Source organism: Lepeophtheirus salmonis, chromosome 3 (genome assembly GCF_016086655.4).
Source record: "Lepeophtheirus salmonis chromosome 3, UVic_Lsal_1.4, whole genome shotgun sequence".
In the NCBI taxonomy this organism is placed as follows: domain Eukaryota; kingdom Metazoa; phylum Arthropoda; class Copepoda; order Siphonostomatoida; family Caligidae; genus Lepeophtheirus; species Lepeophtheirus salmonis.
Window position 1 is genome coordinate 12,891,893 of NC_052133.2, and position 17,364 is coordinate 12,909,256.

The 17,364-nt window shown below is 32.6% G+C and overlaps 1 protein-coding gene and 1 long non-coding RNA gene across 2 annotated transcripts in view; both read left to right on the forward strand.

Annotated features, from left to right (window-relative positions):
• Positions 1–2,585: 2,585 nt before the first annotated feature.
• LOC121115411 (uncharacterized) lies at positions 2,586–3,802 on the forward strand. The gene is made up of 2 exons (XR_005863479.1): positions 2,586–3,183; positions 3,372–3,802. It is a non-coding gene; the product is annotated as an uncharacterized lncRNA (long non-coding RNA).
• An 11,081-nt stretch (positions 3,803–14,883) lies between these two features.
• LOC121114119 (cysteine and glycine-rich protein 1) overlaps positions 14,884–17,364 on the forward strand; it is a 40,387-nt gene continuing 37,906 nt past the window's right edge. The window contains exon 1 of the mRNA XM_040707972.2: positions 14,884–15,172. The gene's annotated coding sequence lies outside the window, so the exon portion shown is untranslated. The remainder of the gene's footprint in view (positions 15,173–17,364) is intronic.

Genomic DNA, 17,364 nt, shown 5'->3' on the forward strand with positions numbered 1-17,364 from the left:
AAATGAATCCGTCTTCAGCGAGGTCAATAACTCTTGAATGATCTGAAGCACAAGAGGAACCGAACAATTTTTTTCTCTGATGAAAAAACCTTTACCGTTGACCCCGTCTACAAAAAGCAAAATGATGGTTGACAATGTTACCAACAGCATCAGGATAGTTACCAATATGAAAATCTGGTCTGAGAAACTTTGGCCCCCTCAGAGCTCAGATCTTAATCCACTGGATTACTCCATTTATTGACAAATTGAGAAGAATGGCTGCAAAGTTCGCCAGCCGAATATTGATGGTCTGAATAACTCCATTAACCAGCAGTGGAGGATCATGAAAGAGACTATGTTGCTAATGTGTGCAAGGGATACCCGAGACAGTTGGAGGCTATCATTGACTCTGATGATAGCCCAATTCATAATTAATGTGTATTGTTATAGTAAAAAATGTTATAAAATAAAATGTTCTACGTACAGCATCATCTTGATCAATTATGAGTATTTTTATTAGTACTTAGAGGCAGGTCTCAGTACTTTTTATACATCCGGTTTATTCTCGGTGCAGCTCGTAAAGTGAGAGTAAATTTATAGCCTTAATTATATATTGTCTATTGGTCAAATTTAAAAAAAATGACATCAATCGAACAGTATTTTCTAGAGTTTTCCAAAGAGGATTGACTCACTCCAGTAGATGTAAAGATGCCAAAACAACAACATCAAAGACTTGATTTACTTTGCCCATATGTTGATTTTGAGACAATAAAGGAAGTCGTTAGCCTCTCGTAAAGCGCAATTTTTTGGATCCAACGGGATCTCCGGAATGGAAAATGGGTGCACAGGAATGTTAAATGTGCTCCTTTAGGAAATTGAGAGCATACCAGTGATGATTTGGATGACATTATCTCCAAATTGATGGATTCTCATTCAACAGATTCAATAGGGACAATGGGTTGAGAAATTGGAGTGGGCCATAATTGATCCAGAAGAAATAATGCGTCCCTTCTATAGCTTCTGGTCTCGTTTGGAGAAATGTGTGGCAGCAGAAAGCCAATAGTTTCATTATTTATGTATATATCTAAAGTATACGTTATACCCGAATTATATATTTTGTTTCAAATTGCTTTAAATAACTCCAAAATTTAGTAAAACTCATTGATAGACAAATTTGATGTTCTTCTATCCCTTTGGCCATTATAGTTAGAAATACTAAACCATTGTGAAGAAAAGTACTAAGACTCACTCGCTAATCCTCTTCCTGATTACCTTTTTTAATTCGTATTCAATACACGTTCTCACTTTTTCCGTTAGTACAATAATTTTTATTTTATTTTTTTGGTTCAATGTCGAATTGATAACCAATATATTTAAAAAAAAAAAACTTTTAGATACGGGGAATCGATCTCGTTTTATGAAAAAAAAAATCAACTTATTAGTGAAAAAACAAACTAGCTTTCCAGAACCCAAGGATCTGGTCTGATCAGAATGAAACTTGGCCTGAGATACGTAACTCAAAATTCTTGACAACTTTTATTTCATGTCTCAAGTCAGCATCGATCTCTGTTTTTGAAATAAATACCTTGTGTGTTTTATTAGGGGACTTGCAATCATACAACTATTGTATTAATTAATTCATTACAGTATATTTAAGTTTTTATATTTCATTTTACTGTCTATTTATTCTATACATCCACAATATCGTTGCATAACTGTTGGATCAAGATGCTGAACTGTTACATAACTAGTAACAACAGGGTGAATTAATGTCTATTTGAACTGGTTTTTTATCTATACAAAGGCAATGTTGACCGCATGATTAACTATTTATCAAAATATGATTTTACAATCATGAACCTTACTCGCCAACGCCAAAAAATAATTATTATAGATTATCTAAATAACCTCAGCAATGTTTGAATCTAATACAATATATGAGTCACATTTTGCGTTGGAGAATCAATGCATTGATATATTATACACACGTATATGTAGACACTATTTGAACACACATATTCAGCTAATTATATCAGACTCCCTATATTTGGATGTAGACCTTCATTGCTCTAACGGTATACATACATAAAAATTATATATAAACTATGTCATTTTGGATGGCTCATTTAAATAAGCATACCCTTAACGTCTATCCCAAGTTATGGCATACTTGCCTGACTCTATAATAGGTATCAATATTCATAAATTCAAGACAAAATAGCGTATAATAAATTTACATATCTACGTAGTTATATTTTATAATATATATGTGAATTGTCAAGATAAAAGTAAGCTGGAATTGTTATCAGATATATATCTGGATTAAATTTGTATTCTTGTACGAATAATATTCGTGAATTTCTATTAACAAATTGTCTTGATAAATTCCTTTGAGGCGTTGCAATTGACACAACGGAGTGGGGACTCAAAACACTCGGTCACATTTAATTAATATTTTATCACCGTTATTTTCAGTTGTAAGGCTTCGTTACGCATCCAAACGATAGCTGAAACAAAAATAAACAAGTTTTGTTATTATACCCTGTCTCTAAGTATAAAAATGTCGGAGAAACAACAAAAAAGCAACATTTGTGTGATCTCCTCCGCGCCGTTGTCAGTGCCAAGAAGGTTGTAGAGACAATTGGTAGTACTGTTTTAGTCCTTATTCATTTGGTCTAGTCCATTATAGTCTTAAGACCAGTCCTATTAGCCCTTGTCACCAGTTCTTAAGACTATCAGCATTAGAACCAATTAAAGAAGAAGAAATAAACTTGAGTGGCGTCATCAAGTACCGCACTTAATTAGTTTTAAGACTGATATGCAGGACTGAATCGGACAATAACAAGAAAGAACTGTACAGGACTGCAGTCTTCGGCCCTAAATAAGGATCAACACAACACTAACCGTTGGCATCTATCGAACTGCCTTATCAATATGTCAATTGCAGCCCTATACATTCAAGAAGAACCAAAACTTCTGATGAAACAAGATGGCTGACTCCTGTTCTGCCTCCATGCGGCCCTCTTCCAGCTCTGACCCCAACCCCCTGGACTTTGAATTTTGGGGTTACTTTAAGAAGAATGTCAGCCACACCTCTCATCCAAATTTGGGTTTGCTCCAGGCTGCAATTATGGTAGCGTGGTACACCATGATCACGGCATTTATCGTCAATCTATTTGCCGCGTGTCGAGGCTATTATTGCTTGTAAGTAGGAAGACATATTTAATAAAAAATACAGCTAAATATAGTATTTAAACTGGCCACGAATTACATAGTTTTGTTTGGTCTTTTCTTGATTTCATAAAAATCACGTTTTTGTAATGTAGTCAAGATACTGCTAAAAAACATATATACAATGAAATAATTAGAAATATATATACTTTATTTAATAGGCCCATATCCTGGATAAATTAAGTATCATGAATCAAATGAGGCTCTAAACTATGGTTAACATTCTTGGATATATCAACGCATCCATGGCAGTTGTACACAAAGTCTATTATTCACCAACATATGTCAATTCCAATATGACATATTGGACTGTAAATGCTTTAAAAATTAATCTGGGTATTCATCTAAAATTTCAAAAATAATATATATAAAATTTTATTTATTTAAAAAGTAAAGTGGGTATTTATCCCTTATGATGATTTTTGTTCGAGATTGCTTTTGGCGTTGACTCACTTCACATGATATATACAATGTGTGTTGTAGAACTGATGTTGGGATGTTCTACAACAATATGTACTTCTCCTTGTGTTCATGAGTTCCTTTGGATTGAGACAATCTTGTAAAAAAATTAATAAATTATGTACCAAGTAAATATTTAAAAAAGTGTTTTGCTGGGATTAGTACACAGTAAATGTTTTTGTTGAAATTGCTTTTTAAGTAGTCTACCAAGTCAATTTTTGAATTATTACATGGCTCAATTGGGATTAATTATATGAATTCACTAATAAAATCAATTATAAATTGAGAGAGACAATAGATTAATTATAATCAAGGTGTTGTCTATATTTTGAAATAGTCTCTTCATTGAAATCACATATACAGAGTTGTCATGAATTACCGTTCTGCCAACTTTTTAACGAAACCTTTTTTAACTTTTGTTTCCCGTCCAATATAGGTGTGCACGTCTAAAACTGAATACTTCTTTAAATATTAGGCATATTTCCTTGTCTACAGGCTTGAGGGCTTGACGAGGGGTTCTCAGGTAGACCTTACGACCAAGATCTTTCTTAACTAGCCGATTCATGGCCCTTCTGCTGAAGTTGAACTCCCTGGAGAGGCTGCTGACGGGGACCTTGCCTCTATTCTCCTCGATAGACTTTTTCACAGCAGCAACCCTTTCATCCGACCTTAGAGGCCTTGACTTAGATCTTGTGGTTGCCTCAGGTGTCCCTTTGGATACCACGCTGTAAACGGTGGTGCAGCTGCATTTCAGAACCTTGGCAATTACAGTGGAGTTTTTCCCCGCGCGGAAAGTTCCAAAATTGCGACTCGACGTCTCTCCATATTATCGGCTGTTGTTTCACTGTTGCAATTTAGATTTTACTGGAATTTTGTTTATAACTAGTCAAGGCCCTTGCCTCGAAGTATAAACCGGTTTCAACTCAATAAAATCACGAATATGTGCATGGCGTAAAATTTAAAGGAGTGTTCAGTTTTAGATGCGCACACCTGTATAATCATTCTATAATTTATTTTACCGAGTGTTCCATTAGAATCTGAATTTTAAAATTCAACAAGAAATAATTTATTAATTAACAATAGAATTTCAACAAACTCAATACTATAAATACATGTGTGTGTCTAAACTCTCTTAATCAATAATGTAGCCGTCCGTTGTGGCAATGATGGCTTCCAGGCGGAGACAGAAGACCTGGCACCCCCTGTGGATGTAATGGGTGACAGTGGCATTGAGGGACTCAGTGTTTGGATGACGGACACTGCAGACCCTCCCCTCGACATGCACTCAGGATTTGTAGTCGAGGGAGTTGGCATCAGGTCTGTAGAGGGGGGGGAAGTGTCAAAAATGAGTTCTAAAGAGTCATACAATGGAGAAGAGGGGGTTTTTTCATTACGGGTGACAAAGGAACCCCCCTCACAACCTTCACAATGCTCTTCCCAGTCACTTTTTTGTGAAACCCTAAGATCTCTTGCTTGAATCCTCATGTCCTTGAGGGGATTTAACCCGCCCAGGTCCAATGGAAATTCGTCAATGACCTTCAAGCTTAATCTTCTCGACTAATACGTAAGGTACAGAGCTCAGGTTTGTTTTGTTCTGTGATTAATTGTTTATGGTTTAAGATATGGAAATATGAATTAATTTTAATCACTTAACCAACATTAATTGTATAATGTTCAGATTTCAATGGACCACCAGCTACATAAATAATTACATATAGGAGCTGTAGAACAGAGGTGGGGGGGGGGAAGGGACCTTGCCACCCTATTTTTATGAGAATTTTTTATGTAATATAGCAGTTAAAAAAAGGTTTTTTTCAAACTATTGTTATTGGAACATCATGTTTCAAAAACAGTGCGTAGAGCCTGTAAATATTATTTCATTCATGAAGAGGCCTCTATTTTTACTCATCTAATCTGATCAATACTCATTGGAAATGGATTCATCAGTTTCAGTATTTGATGCGTATTAATGCTGTTAAATTAAGCAATTATTGTAAAATATTCAAATAATCATCTTTTTATCTGACCAAAATATGAAGGAAAAGCAAAAAGTAAACAGAAAATATTTTTATTGATTTTTATGACTTTATTTATGAATTACTATCTCATCCATTTTAACTCAAGAAACATCTTAGAGGAAATAAACTGAGCCATTAACGTCATCTGACCAAAAAAGTATTTTCAAACAGTGTGACTATTGAGGACTCACTTTGAATCGGCTACTAAATACTACATCTTAAAAAATGATGTCACATGTAGTTTCGAATTATATTTAGTTATTTTAAATGGAATTCAGTTTTGTTTTGAAGATATACGGACTGTTTGAACCCGGAGTGCTTAATACTGTAGCTGGTATGAAAAAATAGTATGTTCTAGTTACTTGTTAGTAATAAATCAATTTTATTAAAAGGGCCTTCGACGGAAACATCGTAGGTACAGTACATATATCAGGTCAGATCTAATCCGGACTACACAGAGCATTACAATTATATATATTGTTCACCTGACTTTATGTCGTCTCTGACATCTGGAATTTTTATGTCCAGCGGTATTGCTCAAGAATAAAATTTTGTTAGAGTGTCTTTATAATGATTGCCTTTAAAGATTTGAATATTACAAATTATTCATATTATAGATCAAATCTCTGTGAAAAAAAATAATTAGAAAACTGTTTTGGGTCGAAATACACCAATTGAGAAACACAGATATAGATCACATCGTTCAACCAGCATTTTCTCAATGAAAAGGCGAACAAATCCTTAAAATTCGTTTGTCCATTCTAAATTTAATGGTATGGAATTGGATCAGCTTTACAAAATTTAGTTTGTTTTCTACCAATCAACATTCAGAGCACTAATAAAAAGAATGAATAGTAGACTAATCGAAGCTTAATACAAGAATGCAGAGTATTTTTTAATCATAGTAATGTGATTTTCGTGATCCGTCTGTTTTAGAATCTTTTTTTTCAATTTTTTAATTAAAACATTTTTTTTCTACACATCATATAAAAACATACAATCAGTACAGGCACATGTTATTAATTTCGAATCTTATTATTAAAAAAATCTAAAGTATATTTAATGAGAGTTTATTTTTACGATCAAGTTCAGAGCCTTATGGCTAATAGACCCAATATATCTCTTAAATACCCACTGGGTTTGACCACTCTGAGCCTTTGCATCATCTTGGGCTAAGGGTAAGGCGGTCTTGACTGCAAAATTTAAAGTTAGTTATCACCTCACCATAAAATTGCAATACATATTCTGTTAAATTAATGGATTTTGTTTTAATATGACATCATAATGCTATTTTGCTCATCACTTTTTGAAGGTCCAATAATCTCCTCACGTACAAAACAGACAGCGTTACTTGACTAAATAAAAATTTACTTTTTTCTTCTTTTTTGTCAGCTGTTGATGTATCTGCTTCCTTTCCCTAATCAGTGTTCTCTTAACGTCAACTGGTTGAATTTGAATTAAGTCTGATAGTTATGGGCGTTCAGAGTAGTGTTGTGTCAGTCCTGATATAGGACCAAGGACAACAGACCAGTCCAGTCTAGTCCTACCTGTCGGTCCTTAAAAAAAGTAAAACTAATCCCTAATGACGTCATTGAGGGTGTTTTTTTTATTTATTCTGTTATATGATACGAAGACATCTTTAATTAAAAGATGTCTTTCTATATGATTTTGCAAATTAAATAACTTATTAAAAACAGAATATGTTCGTAATAATATTGTATTATAATGAAAATGGGACTATTTTTGTAATGACCTTAATAGATATATACAGTTAAGAACCGGTACCAAGGACCAACAGTCTAAAGACTGGTCTACGGACTTAGAGTCTTAAAGAATAACTGGTCATAAAACTCAACTGTAATTGTCTGAATAAATTAGGAACAACACAAATCTACAGAGTGGTCCATCCAAATCTGAACACTTTGACTTTTAAACTTCAACATGATATCATTTATTAATAATACGATAGAATTTCAACAAAATTGATGGTATAAATAGATGTGTATTTGAGGTCTTTTAATCGTAAATGTAGCCGCCCTTAACAACCATGATGGCTTCCAGTCAGGAGTAGAAGGCTTAGCAATCGCTGCGGAAGTAGTCCTCTGTATTGGCGTCCCAGTGCTGTCTGACTTGAGGGCATCTGTGTTTGGATGACAGACACTTCAGGCCTTCCTCTGGACATGCACACAAAAGGTGTAGTCCAGGGGGTTAGCCTCAGGACTGTAGGGGGGCAAAAATGTCAAAAAAAGAGTTCAAAAGAACTAAAAAGAATAATTCAAAAGATTCTTGCAACGAAGGAGATAGGTTTCTTTTTTTATTACTGTTGTCAAAAGGCTATTTCTATCACTTTTTGGATAGCTCTTTGGACAGTCTGGTGCATGGGCCCTCATGGAGTTGAGGGGATTGGTCTGGGATATTGTTGTTTTTCTATGAAATTGAATACCAGACTCGTGACGAAGTTATTTACAAAGTTCCTACAGAACAGTATATTTTTTTATTAAACACACATCCACATATATAGAAACTTTGATAAATTAGTTGAATTAATCAAAATTAACAAAAACATAAAGAGGTACATTGGTTTGGATGATGCCTAGATATGTATCTCGAGCAAAATGATTACTCAAAAAAAAAAACAAGAAAGAAAGATTATAATGACCCAACATAAATTATAGGTAGACTGAAAATTTACGTTCTAACTCTTTTTCCCCTTTGTTTATACCATTCCAATGTTTAACAAATGATGTCCATATTTAAATGAGCTATGTACTTAATCAATTATTGTTATTCTTTATATTACAAATCATTGTTGTTGATAAGGATTGGACTACCCGAGTAAGGTATTGTTTTAGAGTAAGAATCAGATATGGGCGCACGTCTAAGGGGGTCTGCAGGGTTGGGATAGAGGGGATGTAGCCCCCATTCCTCAAATTAAGAAATTGTTTTTCCTTACTAGAAAATTTAATATTTGAAATTTAACTTAATTTTTTTATAAAATTAGATATCTTAAATTTAATTTAATTTTTCAAATAAAAATTTAATATTGTCTGAATAATTAAGGATTTTTTCGAAAAAATTTAGTATTTAAAAAAATATAAATATATCAGGTATGCGCCTATGAAATGAGACTTTCGGCTATTGGTCCCTAGGTGTCGCCAATTAGACATTATAAACCGGTCCAAAAATCTAAATGCTTATTTTGACATGCTTCAACAATATTTATTTAATTGTTTGTATAGTTTCGTTCAACAATGCACTTTTTTCGCTCGTAAAAATGTCTAATTTTGTGCCTACAAACTACGATGTGCGGACATCATTGATTTTCTGATACTAATTGAACAAAACCGCTTCTCAAGCCCATCAAATGCTTGTGGAAGCTTACAGTGGGCATGCTCAAAGCAGAGCACAATGCTTCAGGTGGTTTGAAAAATTCCAAAGTTGTGATTTTTACATGAGAAGTGAAGACGCCGAATTGCAAGCATAACTCGATGAAGATGATGACCAAACGCAAGAACAGCTACCAGAGCAATTGGTTGTTGACCGTCAGACCATTGGAAAACGTTTCAAAGCAATTGGAAATTTTTTAAAGATCGGTAGATGGGTCCCACATGAACTGAATGAAAGGCAGCAAGAAAACTTAAAAAAACACTTGTGAAATGCAGCTCACCCAGTACAAAAGGATGTCGTTCTTGCATCGAATCGTAACTGGCGAAAAAGTGGGTCAATTTCAAGAATCTGAAACGAAAATATCATATGTTTACCGTGGCGGCAAGGCTTAACCGACCGTAAGGCCCGATCACTTAGGAAAGAAGGCGATTTAAATCATGCTATGCACCAAAACCGCCCAAAATATGAAGCCAACCAATATAAGATAATTTTTCTTGAAAACAGCGCACGACTGCATCGCTCTATAGCCACCCGACAGCTTGTTGAATAATACAACTGGGAACCTCTTGCTCATGTATCTTACTCAGCAGACCTTGAACCTTTTGATTATCACTTGTCTGCATCAATGGGCATGACACTCAATGATTTACGCTTCGATTCTAACGCTGAAGCCCAAAAAAAATGGATTGATGGATGATTTGTAACCATTTTTTCAACATAAACGTTCAATTTATTCTTTTAAAGTCTCATTTCATAGGTGCATCCTGGTATATATATTTGTATATAATCCTGCAAACTCGCCCACGTTATTCTGATGAAACAACGAAACTTCAATTACATCTTATAATAATGAATTATTATAAGATGTTTATTTGTCATAGTTGTTATTAGGTGTCGACTAAAAAAACATTTTTTGAGCAAAAGAAGTGTATAAAATATATGTCCTACAAAGCGGGAGCTAAAGTAGTATAGGTATAGTCAGTGTGCTCATGAAAGACAGAGAGTTAAGCCTTGTTTGACTCGGAATATAATCGATGATCGACATCAGAGAAATTACAGCCTATATATCCTTGCTATATAAAAAGTGGGATTTGTTTCCTTCCTTTCACATTTTCCACTCTACATATATCCAAGCCAGATCCTACAGTAGCAAATTATTATCAATTAATGAGTAATAACCATTCATCTACCTTACAATAGCATCCACAAGTATGCCAACAATTATGCATTATATATTTGCCAGTCAGCTGTCGATCTCTGTTTATTAGTAATAGAACATATAAAAGGAGGACATTGCAGCTCTTCCAGCTAATGAAGAATAAGTTACTGTACAAGCATCAGGACTATGAACTGGTAACCTCGGATTAAAACTGATCTAAAGAAGAGCAGCTGCTTACTACAAGTCGTTGAATACTAAAGAAACAAATTTGAAAGTTTCAAGAAAGCCATATTGAACAATCGTCAATACATGTACCTATCAGTGACATTCTATCTGACAAGTTGATTTTTTGGTTTTTTTGTCCCAATTATTTCTAAATCAAAAAGAATTAAAATTTTCACAAAATTTTTAAATGTTTACTACCGTATTCAAGAAACTTTTATTAGTTTTCATGTATTATTACTTTCAATGTATCCATTTCCTAACAACTTGTGTCTGGATGGTGTGCATAGAAAGACTATTGAAGAACGTATTTGCTTCTTTTGTAAGGCATCACGGGAAATGGTTAGGCATTTTTTATTTAAATGTGAGCATATATCAAATGTCTAGGATCACATAAGGTGTTTTTTATTTGAATTTTAAAATATTATTAAATACTAAAGATTTTACATATTTTTATATTGGCCTTAATCAATAAGAAATTATTTTTATTAACAAAAAGTTCAAGACATCTTATACCAATTCAGATCCACTAGAACGCCAATGTCTGATAATTATGTCCAAATTATTGAGAGATGAATAAAAAAAAATGTGTGTGTGTCTGTTTGTTGCAATGTTTTAGGTGCGAGTTTACCTCTACATTGTATATGATTCATAATATAATAATAAAATCAAATATAGTTGTATCCCAGTACTAAAAAAACAAAAAAACCGTTAACATCACCCTTGAGGCAGACAAAGCCAAGATCAAAAATCAAAGTAATTACTCCTAGTATATTTACAATTAGTATAGACCTTGCTATATGGGAATCATACCAATTTGCATATTAAATTTGAAGAGGCCTGAAGTCCTTGTTTGACCCGGAATAGAATTGAAATTTATAGACTTGGAATTGTCATTATTTCATTGCTCGCGCAAGTTTAATAAAACATCATCATAGATTAACTGTTCATATGCCAAACATTTTTCAGACTTTCAGGGATACGAATTCATTTTTGAATTTATTATATATTTAGGTAATGACAAATCATATTTCATACTACTCTAACTATAAGTAATTCATGGGAACTAACTTATTTTTTGGCTAACTTTAAAAAAAAAATTGCTATATTATTGTTACCTTTATTGCATCACGCAATTTTTCAGAAGAAAAGAAATAGGGAAAAAGGGCCCAAATCAGTTGGTAGTTAGCCAATTCTGGACCAATTCTTCCCGACTATGGATTTATTTTTCAATAATTGGGAATAATTGTACACAACTTAACAAGGTAATTATATTACAACCAATCAACGTTCAGAAAACTGATTATGGGAGAAAGAAACAGACAGATCAACAGCTAACAACCAAAAACATACACTCTATATTATTTTGTTAGTGAGGTAACGCCGTGCTATGCATTCTGTAACCATTTGCTAATTAATCATATGCATCCTTTTTATTTCGTAAATGTTCCATCAAATGTTAGGATTTTTTGCAGATATTGAAATTATAATCTAGTGGTCACATGAACAGACAGCCCCATCAAACTGGAGAGCTTATAATAATATAAGTAGTTATTTGTTGATGATAACTAGAGTTGGCAATAATATGACATTGGTCGAGCGCCATACTCTTTGGATTTGCAATCTAAACATTGTTTTTTTATTTTTCAAAGCTGTTATCCTTATTATTTCCACTAACAATGATGAATTGAGGTTATATTTTTGCCTCTGCTTGTTTCTTCGTTAGTCACCAGAATTAAAGCAGGCCATTAAATTGTGTGATATCAATATCAAAGGTCAAGATAACACAAAACGTAAAAAATGCTTAATCGATCATAACTTTGGAATAAATTGAGATGCATAACTCAATTTGATTTAAGGTGGAGGTTTTGCGCTCTACCGAGTGCCCATTCTAGTTACATTTATAGGAAGTACATAAAATATATTGTCGTATAATTAGTTTACATAAGCCATTATGAGACCAGGAAAGTCCGTAGGATTATATAATTTTTGGGGGTAGGGGCTTGGTTTTTGAATTTTTTGTGAAAAAAAAATCATTTTAGAAAAGAAATCCTTAGAAAAGAATTTTTTCCCCTACTTTCTCGTAAAAAATGTTCATCTTGACGAAAAAAATTATTTGATAGGGAGGGGGGTCACCCCTCCCTTAGTGTTGTGTCAGTCCTTCTTTAGGACCGAGAACCATGGTTCAGTCTAGTCCAGTCACACTTGTTGGTCCTTAAAGTAGGTAAAATCGATCCCTCGTGACGTCAATGAGGGTGTTTATCCTATTTTTAATTATTCAATTATATAATAAATTAAATTATATAACTAAGTAACAATTTAATATGTTCGTTTTGTATTGTATTATCATGAAAAATATCTTATTTGACTTCATAAACCATCGATATTTTTATGAGAAATTCCAAGGGCCGACAGTAAAAGACCAGTCCCAAGGACTGACAGTCCTAAGGATCGGACAAAAGGACCGCCCCTATCCTGGACTAGACCGAATAAATAAGGACCCCACACCACTATTCCCCTCCCCCGATTAAGAAATGTTTGCTTTTTACTACAATATTTAAAATTTACTTGAATTTTTCAAATTTTTTTCCAAAAATTAAATTTTCTGTGAATTGTTATAGATTTTTGAAACTTTTCTCAAAAAAATTTTATATTAGAATTTTTTTTTCGAAAAAATCAAATATTTGAAATTCAATTTTTGAAAACTTTGAGATTTTTGAAAGTTTTGTACTATAAATTTTTTTTGTTAATATCTGAGGATTTTTTAATTTTTTTTTGAAAAAATTTAATATTTGAAATCTTTTCCAATAAATATAATTTTTTTCCAAAAATATTAATCTTAAGATTTTTTTTGTTCTTTAAATTCCAAAAACCAGGCATCCCCTTCGCTCCCCCCAATATAATCTTGCAGACGCCCCTGAGTACACATCATTTAGGTAAATCGTTCAATTAAGAAATTTTTGACTTTTACGAGAATATTTAATATTTGAAATTTAATTTTTCAATTTTTTTTCTAAAAAATTATACTTTCTGTGAATAGCTATGGATTTTCGAAACTTTTCTCCAAAAAAATTTATATTTGAATTTTTTTTTTTTTCAAAAAATCTAATGTCTGAAATTCAATTTTTTAAACTTTTTGTTAACAGCTGTGATTTTTTGAAATTTTTTTGCGAGAAATTTGATTTTTTTGTCAATATTTAAAGAATTCTTGATTTTTTTTTTCAAAAAATTCAATATTTGAAAATATAACTTTTAAAATATTTTATGGACAGCTGTGAATTTTTAAAATTTTTTTACACAAAATTTTATTTTGTTAATATTTAAGGATTTTGAAATATTTTTTCGAAAAGATTTAATATTTGAATACATAATTTTTGAAATTAAAAAAAAATATATTAACGTTTGAATTTTTTTTTTTCGTTTAAAAAACCGATCATCAGCCCCCCATATAATCCTGCAGACCCCCCTGGGTACACATTATTTAGTGCAAATCGTACAAAACAAAATCTCAACTTGTTTAATACTATAAAAGAATAGGTTATCTGTTAGTTTTTCTTGCTAACTTGAAATAAATAAAATTATGCTATACACCCACTTATACAATAAATAATAATAAACTTAATATTGCACATTGATTGATTCGTAAAAATGTTTCCAGACCCGTACGTATAAATATCAGCAGTTATAAAAATAAACAAAAGAGCATATTATTGTATTCCATGTTTTGACTGAGTCTTTCATTTATAATATGTATATAAAATTAAGGAAGAGTTAATGTTCTCTTGTTTCTCCCTGCAAATAGCTAGGCTTTATGGGTTGCTGTGAAGAATAAAATAGAAATAATCGACCTCACTAGGTATGTATAAAATAGGAAATATATTAAGGTGGAGAAATCGAAAGAGGCGTTGCTGTGAAATTAGTGCTTGGGAAAATGCCATAAAATAGTTTGGTAGGTTAATTGTTTTATATCAAAATAAACCTTTCCCATTGTCTCATCTTATTACATGTCTAACTTTACAACGGTTGAAAAAACAAACAATATATTATTATTATATATAAGGATCAAATGGGATTGACCTACAAAATAAATCGGCCATTGTTGGTTGTCCTTCCACGACAACGACTATATTTTAGTAGTCCGTATTTAACTACCTACTCGTTTTCGACCCGAGGCCCTTGCATCGACTTCAATCCCAACCCCCAGTAAGAGGGATTCTATATAAATAGAAATTGTAAATATAGTACTTGAATATTATGATATTTATTGGAAAGGAGCGCCCTCTAACGATGAAATACTTCCCTATTTTTATATGTATCTCTCTTCCTCAAAGAGATGATGAAGAACGCGGTAGAATGACTACTAACTACGTAATCCCCATGATCCGTTGTACTACTTGTAGACGTACACACAGGGATCCTTTAATAGGCGTAGAAAAAGGCGCGCTCCTCTCGAGAGCGGAGCAGGAATTAAACTCTGAGTGTATGTACTACTCAGTATTTCCCTTCAACATAACATAAGTTATTCAAAGGAGTCGGAATAATTGTAACTAGTTGTGTCTTCGCATATCAACCGTTGTGACCGTTGCCTTGTTCAAAATTACATATTATTTGGGTACTACTACAAAACAACATACTTAATCAAAACTTGATTTCTTAAGTAACGAGTAGAAGCTCTTCATTGGTGTTTGGAAGGAGAGACTTTACATTCATAACTAAGGTACAGACTCTATTAAAAATTTCATTTTCTCTTTATCTCCTCTTCGTGTGAAACTTGTTTTTCAATCTACCCAAAAAAATTGTAAATTAATTTAATTTATCGCGAAATTGTGTATTTATAAAAAAATAATCAGAGAAGTTATTTATAATACAATTGCTCTTTCAAAAAATAACTAAATGAAAGACTCAGTTCCTTGCTTTGTCAATGATAGCAACAGGTGACTTTTTTCATCATCAAATAACTTGATTCTCACATTTTCACAAATGTTTTTTGATCTACTTTGTGCTCTTATATTCAAATAGAGAAGACTTCAATATTTTATGAAAAGAGGCCTTTTTAAAAACAAACATACTTTTGTAATTGTGTATCCTGCATCATCTGTCTAGTTGTATTTTGACTCGCACCTTTTATTAAAACGAGCTTATCCCTTTCAAGGGAGATTCGAACTGCATATTATATAGTGTGGATGTATTTTTTTCTTTTGTTTCTTAAAATATGAACTTTTTCGTAGCATCTCCAATAATAAGAGAAATACACTAATAACGTACATTTTTAAACTGGAGCTGACTCAGTTCCCCTCAATTCTGTTTTTCATAGTATAAGTTTTATTGTCTACGCTGAGTCGATCCTATGTATAAACGTACGCTTACATTGTTATACAACTTTTTTCTTTCCTCTAACCGTTGGAGTTACTAACTTTGAGTAGTCATCAACGAATCTATATCAATTTGAATGTGTACCTATTTTTCAGTTATTCCTTCTCTTGCGCAAAAATATCCTAGCAAAAAATGGAAAATAGTCGTATATAAATAAAAGCCTACACCGTAAAAGACCAGCAGTTAGTGAAGCCTTAAAGCAGTTCGTTACATCTTCTATTCAGTTGAATTATTTCATTTACGCAATATTAAATACTATATATAATCATTAATAGTTACTACAATGAAATTAACGATGACTGCTGCAAAAAGAATTGGAGTAAAACACGCTGAGAATAAAAAGATGTATTTTGACGGTTATGTCATGGACTCCGACTTTGGAACGTTTTTGTTAATGGATAATTTCTCACAAAGAGATATATTTATGTAACACAATTAATTCGCTATTAGTATTTTTCATCTAATGACTCTATCTCAAGAGACTAATTAGAGAAGAGTAGTTACTGTTTTTAATCTCTGTTGGTAGGAAGTATCCCCATCAAGCGAACTACAAACTTATTTTTGAGAAATGTAGAATTGACGAGGATGAAATAGAGCAGGAAATATTGTTTGATATTCTTGGATTTCTTAGTCCATTCTCATTTATTTACCGTTGTAATGTTGCAAAGAATCATTGCAAAACCAAGAACCTTTTTCGTTCTACCTCCTGGATTCTCAATTTATAGTGATTTTATGTGTGCTGTATATATACAACGTTCGAAAGTGGAGCCTTTTGTGTATGGCTTTATGTATATGTAAAAAATAATTACGAATTCATTTGTAGTTATTTAAATCGTTAACCTAAATCATCGTTTTACACATGAGTACTTTTTATTTTGTCATTTGATTCTTTAGTTTTATTTTTAGACTATTATTTACATTCTCTTTACATACTTACTGATTCAAAGAAGTACTACCCCCCTATAATATTTGCAACAAGTCTTAAAATATTTCCATGTTTTATGGCCCCCATTTCTTAATGTGTACAAGTTTTAAGTTAGTTGTAATGAGTCTTAAGTCATTAGAGAACAGGCTCCTTTATGGCATATAATTTGTGGTTCTTTTGATTGAAGAGTACTTATTATTTACTAGCAGTGTTAATTTCGTCAGCCTTGACTATTAGTTCGGTCTGGACCGGTCATGTAAAATTTGGTCTTGAACGATCTCATTTGAAATTCGGTCTTGAACGATCTCATTTGAAATTCGGTCTTGAACGATCTCATTTGAAATTCGGTCTAGACTGAGTTTAGGTATGAATTGTTGATGACGTCATTTGAGTTTCCAATTTGACAAAATTGTTAGAGTGATGTCATGTAGTTTCAAGTGTCTCATAACTGTGGAACTTGTAGTGTTGTGTCTATGCTTATTTATTAGGTCGAGTTCAGTCCAGTACTAGAATTGATTGAACAAAGAAGAAACTAAGTTGAGTGACGTCATCAAAGACCGAACTTAATAAGTTTTTGGGACTAAACTGGACCGCACCGAGACTGAACTGGA